General features: G+C 46.6%; 1 long non-coding RNA gene across 1 annotated transcript; it reads left to right on the top strand.

Moving 5' to 3' along the window:
* The first annotated feature begins 488 nt into the window (after positions 1–488).
* LOC145719064 (uncharacterized) lies at positions 489–1,632 on the top strand. Its single transcript, XR_014142161.1, has 2 exons — positions 489–869; positions 1,152–1,632. It is a non-coding gene; the product is annotated as an uncharacterized LOC145719064 (long non-coding RNA).
* The last annotated feature ends 8,558 nt before the right edge of the window (positions 1,633–10,190 follow it).

Genomic DNA, 10,190 nt, shown 5'->3' with positions numbered 1-10,190 from the left:
AAGCATTCTTAACAATGGCAGGATGCAGCAGAGGTAGGAAAAAAGCCCTAGTTTCCCTCAAAACATAGTCCTTAAAAAAAAGAATGTTCTCAATGAAGTACATATATACTGGCCTTTGAGGGTCTGTTTCTTTTAACCAGGTAGGTTTGTTCATGTTTACTTTCTAGTCCTTTACACCTTAAAGCCCAAGGGTGTCAGAAAGAGAAGAGGTTAGTGTCTTTTATTCTTTTATTGTATTTCTATAAGAAGCATGTTATAACTTGCTGGTACAAAGAATAATGGTAAATGGACTTTTTTTTTTTTAACCAGGGGGAACACCTAATTTGAAATTACTGTGGCTGAACCAAGAGCCAGGAATACAAGGCCGGCGCTTGGATGCCCTCCTAGGCTGTTTCGACCTTTCCTCCTCGAGAGAAGAGCTGCAGGCGGTCGAGAACCCCTTTAAAGCGTTGTGCTGCCTCTTGATCTACCTCTTTGTGCAGGTAACCTCCGCTCCTCGCTCCTGCCCTTGCCTTTCGTGAGGTGTGGCGCGCTGGGGTCTGGCCGTGGCCTGTCCCGTGTCCTGCTGTCCAGTGCCTGCCCCATGAGCACGAGTCCCTTGCAGCTGTGCTCCCTGTCGGCACACGTTAGCGCCTGTGTGTGTCAGACATAGAGGCTCGTACTGCACGCAGGTGCGGGCTTGCTTCCGCCCTCCCAGCACTCTGAACCGTGGAGCGCCTCCCCTGGTGCCGTTACTGTCCAGGAGGTTGCTCCTGTCGGGGGCCCCGTGTCGTGGTGAGAAGGCCTGGTGCTCCTGGCCGACGCCTTCCGACGCCACTGCTCTCGCGACGTTTGCTGAGACTTCCCTTCACGTCCCAGTCTGGGACAAGGTGGTGGGTACCTCCTGGGGTTATTGGGGTGTCGCACTGTGGAAAATACGAAACACGCTTCGCAGGGGAGCCCAGTAAAACGTCTGCTAGGGTCGTCATCGTCACGGCCCGTGTCTTCCTTGCCCGGCTAAACCAGGGGTTGGAGGCCTCACGTGGGGAATGCAGTGCCAGGCCCTGATCGGTGTCCCTCAACAAGTTAGGCAGTTTCTGTTTCATTAGTTTTACACGTAGGTTATGTGTGAAAATTATAAAGGCCCGTGAAAGTATTTGTCTTTTTAACAGGTGCCCGTGTGCAGGGTCATGTTTGGAAACCTCAGCAAAAGAAGGGCCAAGTCACTCCCTCTTCCAGCCCCTTTCCTCCCACTTCCTTTCCTTGGCTGTATTATTTTGAAATGATTTTGTCTCACATTCGTCACAATGACAAAAAAAAGTCCTTTGCAATCACGTCTCTGTTGTTTTAGCCCATCTAGACCTCCTGTCCTCTCGACACCTTTGAGCTGTCTTGCCTTCTGCTGTGGCCTCTGTATGTGGTGGATCTTGGGACTCGTTTGGCATAAACATCAAATTTTCATTTGCCTGGAATAGAGAGTTAGGTGACTGTTTCTCAGACCTGAATTCACTTTATGAATTATTGATTGTCTTTAAGAAACTCACTCTTATCGTGGAATTACATTTCAAGGGAGCTTTATACTGATTCGTCTTTTCCTTTTCTAAATTGTTCTTTTCTTTTGGCTCTGCCAGTTTATAGCTAGTTCTGCATTTTGCATTTTGTAAAAATGTGGTATAGCTAAATAACTCTTAGAGATTTTATTGCTTCATTATTGGTTTCACAAGCACCAGTGTAAAGTTTAGTTTTTGCTTTACTATTTTGAGTAGAACATTTTGTTATTGGTACCAGACTTAGCAATATAATTGAATAGAGGATGGATTTTTAAGTGTAAAACTGCCTTTCTTTTGATACCATTTACTAAATATGCAAGCATGTATCAGTTAATGTTTTCTGTCCAGTGTTCATTCGTCTCCAGGTGGCCGAGATAGGGCCATCATGGGGATTGGGAATGGTGAATAACCAAGAGCTGAGGTTTCTCCTCCAGAAAAATAACTGTGTTTTCTTCTGAATACTGTCTGCGTGCATATGAACAGTCACTCCTTGGACACACATCTTGAATTACTCTTTCCAGTAAGAGGGTTGTTGAACCTGTTGACAGTCGCTCATCACAGCTCTATGCTCGCCACTTGGGCAGGTGACTGTCAGTTACGAAAATCCGTGTCCAGACCACAGAACAGCAGCTTTCCATCTCCAGTATCTCTATACACCTGAAGCAAGACAAGCGTCAGGAGGAAAATTTCCACCTTCACCTTCTTTCTGATAACACTAATGATTACCTTTCAGTAAAAATCTCTTTAGTGTGAGTCAGCATGAGGCAGACATATGATGTTGGTTTGACTTAAAGAGCATATTTAAATTGGAGCTTTTTGAAACCGAAAAACAGTGAATTAACACATCAGTGGCATCTTTGAGATTAAGAAGGAACTACAATATTATTCACAGGGTTAATATTCTCTTAGGGTTTCATAAGTAAAAAGATAAATTTATAAAAATATTATACTTTTCTGTGGTTAAGCTTAAGTTAGATGTTTTGTTGTGCAACGTGGGGTATAGAACCTGTGGAGAAACGAAATGCTCTCATAACCTCCAAGTCAACAACAACAACACTTTTTACTGAAGGCTTATCTGAGAACATTCTCTGGAAGGGTAAGTTTACGTCATAGCAAGCGTACATAGTTTTTATAATCTCTAGTTGAGCAAATGCTTTAAATACGGTTCTGTGAAACCGTAAAAAAGCACCCTCTGTGGTGGTTTAGATCTGTTAACTGCGGAGGTGGGTTGCCTGTGAAAGCAACGGTACGTGAGATAGTTCTTTTTTCAATAAGTTGGTGTTTTAAAATCAGCCTTCTTCAGAAGTTGCTAATGGCAAGAAGTAGAGTTACGTGGCAACAAACCAAGTCTAAATGGAGAGAGATTTGGAGGGGTTTATGGAATAAAAAAACGTGTTCTCTGCTTGGTCTTGCTTCTGTAGACTGGGGTCTTTTTTCTTGGTCATGAGTACTACACATCTGTGGACTTTTTTGGTATTCGCTGAAATAGTTACAGCTGTCGTTTATACAGAGGCAGTAAGTACTTCAGAATGGGGCAGGGCAGGGTAGTGACGGGGTTGGTGCCTTCCGCGGGGTGGAGGTGACGCACGCCGGAAGTACTTGATTTTCCAGGAGAGGTCAGCGGGTCCTGGCCATGGAGAGCAGGAGCCAGTGAACTGTCTTTCTGGTTTATGGTGGGGTCATTTTTATTAGGAGTAAACATTAGCCACTTTTATCATGGAGGAAGAATCAAAATTCTTACTCACAGGTTTGTGGTTGTCATCCTGATTTTTTCCCTTCAAGCCTTCACTTGCCACAGAACGTATTCCTCTATAGAAAGAAGTTCTCATATTCTTATGATGGCAGTGGAAACAATGAGCAAGGGAACTGCAGTGCTTTTCTCTGGCTGGCAGAATTTGGTGGCTGAGCTGGAAAAGTCACCACCCCCTAACCTGGGAGAGGTGGTCCCCTAGAGCAGCCCGCTGTCCATGGTGCTCCCAGGCCCTGTCCTCATTCCCATCATTTTCACGAGACCCAGAGTTTCCCCATCTGTCTCTCCAAATCCCTGCCCTCCTTGTTCTTGCTCACATTTTGGTTGGACCCCTTGATTCCACAGAAGATCGGAGGGTCTCAAATGTGGGGGTCCTGAGATATGAGTATCAGGTTTCATCAGGGCTGGCAAAGGTGGAAGTTTATCCCAGCCTGGATCACCCCAGCTCACGCTGCAAACCCCTAAGTTACCAGCTGTGGGAATTGGTGCCCAAAACAGTCACCTGTGTTGCTCTAAGACTCAGGCCTGGTTGTGGCTCATGGCCCCTCCCAAGCATTCTAGAGCTTCCCCCCTTGCTGCAGAGTGACCAGGGCCCTGTCCAGCTTGGCCCTGGGCATCATGGACTGTGGGCTCTGGACAAAGAGGCCCCACTGACCTCCGCCTCTGCCTCGTCTACCGCCCCCAGTGGACGCCTGTCTTTAGTCATTGAATCCACGTGCAGAGTGTCGGATTTTTCCCAGAGCTGATGCTGCTTCTCTCTCCCTTTCAGGTGGACACTCTTTGCCTGGAGGATCTGCATGCTTTTATTGCTCAGGCCTTGTGCCTCCAAGGAAAGTCAACTGTGCAGCTGGTAGACTTACAGGTACTGGCCTGACTGATTGTCACAGTTCTGGAGACCCCCTGCCTGCCCAGCCATTTCTTCTGTTGGTTTTTTTTAAGTTTTGGTTGGTGTTTCACAGAAAAGGTAAGAAGGCATCTTTAATCAAGGTGTTTTTATGATGCTGTGGTGTAGCTTCATCTCTCACAGCGGAGCCCAGGGTCCTGCCAGGTTAGTGAAGTTCAAGCAGAGCCGTGTAGAGATGGCGTCCCGCGTTCCGTGGAAGTGGGCCCTCTAGACCTCGGTCTCAGATGGGTCACATGCTCACAAGAGCTGCCTCATTCCAGCGCTGAGAAATGTGTCGTTCTTAATCCTGTCTCAGTATTGTGGTCACATGAGGACAAGAGTCGGTGTGATCCCTTATAAGCCTTGCTAACTTTAGGAAAACAGGACGCCTTTCTCTGGTGTTCATGATTTTGGCCCATACACATCCTGTCTTGCCTGTTTTGTCCGTGGGCCTGGCCTCCCAGACGTCGGTGACTGCTCTTAGGGGCTGGGCCACATCCCACCCGCCCCGTGTCCTCTCCCAGTGCCTTGCTTACGGAGTGTTTAGTAAATGGAGATCATGAGCCGTGTTGCTTTTATTCAGATGTTGCCACTCACGGGCGTTTTATTCCTTTAATTTCACGATCGAGCCGTTGGCAGCTGAGCCTCGTTCCTCTCCTCTTTGGCCACACCCTGATGGGTCCCATAGCTGTTTCGTAGAGGAAAACCCGAGGTCAGGTCAGTTGTTGGTGGAAACTGAAGACTTTGCTTTATAAATGCCATTGGATAATGATGAGTTTTATCTACAGATTCTAGTTAATTGAATTAGTTTTCACTGGTCTTTTTAGTGAAAAAAAAAAAAAACTAATAAATTTCATTTATGAACAACTTTTAATCTAATCTCAGAACTCTTTCCGTACCATGTTTACTCCATGAACTAATTCTCGTAGCAGCCCAATTAAATACAGTGCAGGCTGTGTGTGTGTTTGTGAGCAGTTTCATTACGTTATAGTCAAGAAAGTTATTTTTAGAGGTGGATTTTTTCCTCCTTTTGGCAAGAAACAATTTTAAAAAGTGATTTTTTGGGTTATTACTAGGTTGATGCTAATTCTTTTTTTATTGAGGTATAATTGACACACATTATATAAGTTTCAGGTGCTCAACATAATGATTCAATATTTGTATATATTGTGAAATGATCACCGCAGCAAGTCTAGTTAGTATCTGTCAGCACCCATAGTTACAGACTTGTTTTTTCTTGTGATGAGAACTTTTAAGATTTATGCTCTTAGCAGCTTTCAGGTATGCAACCCAGTATTATTAACCGTGGTCTCCACGACGTACATCACATCCCGTGGCTTATTAATGTTATCACTGGACGTCTGTACCTTCTGAGTCCTTCACCCATTTTAGTCACCCCTTATCTCCAGTGACCACCAGCCCGTATGGTATTTGTCTTTCTTTCTCTGACTTATTTCACTTGGCATAATGCCCTCAAGGTCCATCCACGTTACCACAAATGGCAAGATTTCACTTTCTTTTTCTTATGCCTGAATAATACTGCGTTGTGTAGATATGTCACATCTTTTTAATGTATTCATCAGTTGATGGACTCTTTTGTGAGTAATGCTGCCTCAAACATGGGCTGCACATACCTCACAAGATAGTGATTTAACTTCCTTCAGATATATCCCCAGAAGTTGGATTGCTGGAGTGTAGGGTAGCTCCATTTTTAGTTTTTTGAGGAGCCTCCATACTATTTTCCGGAGTAGCTGCGCCAGCTTGCATTCCTACCAGCAGTGCGAGAGGGTTCCCCTTTCTCCGCATCCTGGCCAACACTTATCTTTTGCCTGATGATGGCCCTCCTAAATAAGTGTGGGAAATTAGTTGACCATATATGCATGGGTTTATTTTTGAGCTCTCTTTTCTGTTCCATTGATTTTCGTGTCTGTGTTTATGCTAATGCTATACTGTTTTGATTACAGTAGCTTTGTAATATAGTTTGAAATCGGGGAGCTGACGCCTCCAGCTCTGTTCTTTCTCAGGTCTGCTCTGGCTATTCAGAGCCTTTTGTGGTTCCATACACATTTTAGGGTTGTTTGTTCTATTTCTATGAAAAGTGCCGTAGGAATTTTTATAGAGATCACATTGAAGCTGTAGATTGCTTTGGATAGTATGGACATTTTAACAATATTTGTTCTTCCAACCCATGAGCATGGAATATCTTTCATTTGTGTTTTGTGTCATCTTCACTTTCTTTCATCAGTGTTTTATAATTTTCAGAGTGCAGGTCTTTCACGTCCCTGGTTAAATTTATTCCTACCTATCTTATTCTTTTTGATGCAATTGTAAATGAGATTGTTGTCTTAATTGCTCAGATAGTTCCTTATTAGTGTACAGAAATGCAACATTGGGACACCTGGGTGGCTCAGTTGGTTAAGCATCTGCCTTCAGCTTGGGTCCTGATCTCAGGGTCCTGGGATCAAGTCCCACATCAGGGTCCCTGCTCAGCGGGGAGTCTGCTTCTCCCTCTGCTGCCATCCCCTGCTTGTGCTCTGTCTCTCTGACAAATAAAGAAAATCTTTAATAATAATAATAATAATAAACCTTAAAAAAGAAATGCGACAGATTTTATGTATTGATGTATCCTGCAACTTTATTGAATTCATTTATTAGTTCTCACCATTTTTTGGTAGAGTTTTAAGGGTTTTCTATGTATAGTATCATGTCATTTGAAGATAGTGGCAGTTTTACTTCTTCCTTTCAGTTTGGATGCCTTTTATTTCTTTTCCTTGCCTGATTGCTGTGGCTAGGACTTCCAGTCCTGTGTTGGATAAAAGTGGTGAGAGTGGACATCCTTGTCTTGTTCCTGACCTTAGGGAGAAAGCTCTCAGCTTTTCACCATTGGGGATGTTAGCTGATTGCATTGAGTATGAACAACTGAGTATGAACAACACAATTTTTAAAAAGTGAATTTTCAGTTATTAGTAGGTTAATAAAATTCTTACTACTAGATTATAGCCCGAGCTGCATGGCCTCCCCCTCGGCCTGCTGTCATGCTACCATGGGCCCATCTGTCCCTTGACCCTCACCTGCCTTCCTCTCTCCAGTCCTAGTAAAACTAAGCAGACAAACAGAAAGAGAAGGGGACTTAGAGGCCATGCTGTCTCCTGCCTCATTGTACAGTGTGGACAGCAGAGCAAGCTGGAGTTCGGGGCTCTTTCATTTGGTAGCTGCATGACCTTGAAGAAGTTCTTATGAACATACAGCAGAACATAACTTCTCTCTTTCATAAATATGAGGGGACGTCTTACATGCCTATTGCCAGGATGGAGTGTGGCACCATGTGGGATGTTCTCTGTCTTCGTGGAAATCGAGTCCATGATCCCATCCCCACCGTGTCATTGGCAGAGCTAAAGTGGGATCGGCTCTTGACACCCATCCAGTGGTCTTTGCTGTGAGAAAGGCGCTTTTCTGGGAGGAGGGGGCCTGAGGGAAAGCGCGAGGTAAAAGCAGACCCCAGCAGGAGCATGCCTTGTTGTGTCCACTCGCTTAGGCCCCATGCTTGCCAGTCTGGCAGACCCCAGCAGACCAGGTACCTTCCCCAGGGTTGGAGCTTCTCCAGCCTGTACCATCTGTTACTGACATTGGTTCCCTGGAAGGACTGTAACTGGGCAGCTCGTGTTCTCCTCACCAGACCCCTGTGGAGAGAGTCCCAAGGAGGATGGGGGTTTTTACCAGCGGTGGGACTGAAAACAGATGCGATTTCAGAGGCCTCTTGGCTGTCCTGGTTGATTGGGTTGGTTGCGGAGATGCTGTGAGGCAGGGAGGGGAGGGGCAGGGTCCCCCCAGGGTCTCACTCCACTCCCGCTGCTGAGGAGCAGCTCATCTGGGACTTAGCTGTGGCTTTGGTTCCAGACCCTTGTCTTCACCTGGTGTCCCTGCTCACTGGTGCTCGTGGGGAATTTTTAAAATGCCCAGCATTATTTTTCTTGTCCCAACAGCTCCAATACAGCTTTAAAATGGTAAACAGGTTTACATTTTTATTAAAAATCCAGGTGATTGGATTATATATGTAAAGATTATATCCCATATTGTGTATACGCACATACTCATTTACAGACATAGAAGTCTGCTATCTATGGTAAAGAATACAAGAACTCTTAATCTGCAACAGTTCTGTAAAAAAAGAAAAATGAAGGGAAGCAGGATTACTTGTAACTAAGAAAAATACAAAGCTTGCTTTCATCACACACAGAGGGCAGTCACACGGGTAACAGGGGACGCTGGCCGCCTCAGTGCTGGGAACATGTGCGAGGAGCTGAACCGTGCGCAGGGAGTAAGACTGTCTGTCTTCCTGGCTGGAGCCGTGTCCTCTCTGAAAGCTGGTGTGTGTTTGCTCTTTTCCTGTTCGTGTGTGTGACTGTCCGTAAGTGCGTGCTAGGGGACCCAGTCTGTTCATGGTGCTTTACGTAGCTCACGGGGTCCTTTGACACTCGGCTTGTGCAGCCCCTGTGAGAACACGCACAGAGAAGGGGATGCACACAGGATGAGGGTGGGAAAGTCAGCTAAGCAGTGCACTGAGTCACACAGCGAACAAGTAACCCGTGAAGCTTGGGTTCTCGCGTATGTGGAATTTAAGAGAAGGTTGCAAGGGTAGAGGGATGGTCGCGTGCCATGAGGTGTCCATGGCGTGTGGCAGGGGGAGCCCTGGGCGCCCGGATCCCCGGTTCCTGACGCAGGCATGTGTGTACTTGTCTAGGCATGTATAGGGTTAGCAGCAGCTTCCTCACTCACCCAGTGGTGTTTTGTCAGGCGCGGGTGCATGTCCAGAGCATTTTGCAAAGTCCTCTAGAAAGTAAGAGGTATTGGGGTTGTCACCCTGCTACCACTGAGCCAAACAGGGTGCCCAGCAAGCAGTTCGGTGCCTGCTCTCAGAACCTTTGTTTCCCCCCTGCCCCAGCCCGCCCTGAGCAGGGCAGTTCCTTTACATCCCTCTTGGCGCTCTTTCTGGGCAGTCTCTTTGCTCATCAGTTTCTCTGCTGTGCTGGGTCCCCCCACCTGGCTCTGACTCCAGCCTCCTTCCAGATGGAAGGCTCCCCATGTTTAGAGCATTCTGGATTTCTCTGAGGAGAGACTAGGGGAATCAAGGACTTGGGGAGCAGTGTCTGAGTGCCCTGGCAGCGTCTGCAGAACCACCTTCTCTGGTACTCATCACCACTCATTGGAAAGTGCTTGGTCGTCTTTGATGGGGAGATAAAAGGAAAGAAATAGGAGTTAATGGAAGGAAGACTCTATTATGAAATCCAAGCTGTACCCCCTCAGAAAGTGACGTGTTGTAAGCATCACATTCCATTGCCGCTGTGAGGCCTTTTCAGGATCTACCGGACGCATGGTTCTTGGGGCACACTCACTGTGGTAGTTAGTGTTGCTGTGCACCGTGAGTCAGACCTCATACCAGCACCCCCAGCGCAGTGCGCACGCGGGGAGCGCCCCCAGCACAGTGCATGCGTGGGGAGCACGTTTTGGTCCCTGGTGGACAGGGAGTCTCAGGCGGGTGGGTTGTGCGCACGGTCCTGGAGGGTGAAGGTGAGTCAGTGTCCATGCCGGCAGCAGCTTCTGGTTGAACTATCCCCCAGAGGCCTCAGGCAGGACCTGACTTTATTTATTTATTTTTATTTTTATTTTTTTTATTTTTTTTTAAAGATTTTATTTATTTATTTGACAGAGAGAGACACAGCGAGAGAGGGAACACAAGCAGGGGGAGAGGGAGAGGGAGAAGCAGGCTTCCCACTGAGCCGGGAGCCCGATGCGGGGCTCGATCCCAGGACCCTGGGATCATGACCTGAGCCGAAGGCAGACGCTTAATGACTGAGCCACCCAGGCGCCCCAAGTCTACACATTTATTTATTTATTTTTAATTTTATTTATTTGACAGAGAGAGAGATAGCGAGAGCAGGAACACAAGCAGGGGGAGTGGCAGAGGAAGAAACAGGCTTCCCGCTGAGCAGGGAGCCTGATGCGGGGCTCGATCCCAGGACCCTGGGAT

Source organism: Leptonychotes weddellii, unplaced genomic scaffold, assembly GCF_054177405.1.
Source record: "Leptonychotes weddellii isolate Sample4059 unplaced genomic scaffold, ASM5417740v2 HiC_scaffold_2946, whole genome shotgun sequence".
Taxonomy (NCBI): Eukaryota; Metazoa; Chordata; class Mammalia; order Carnivora; family Phocidae; genus Leptonychotes; species Leptonychotes weddellii.
Note: the sequence above shows the minus strand (reverse complement) of the source record. Positions and strands in the feature narration are given on the sequence as shown.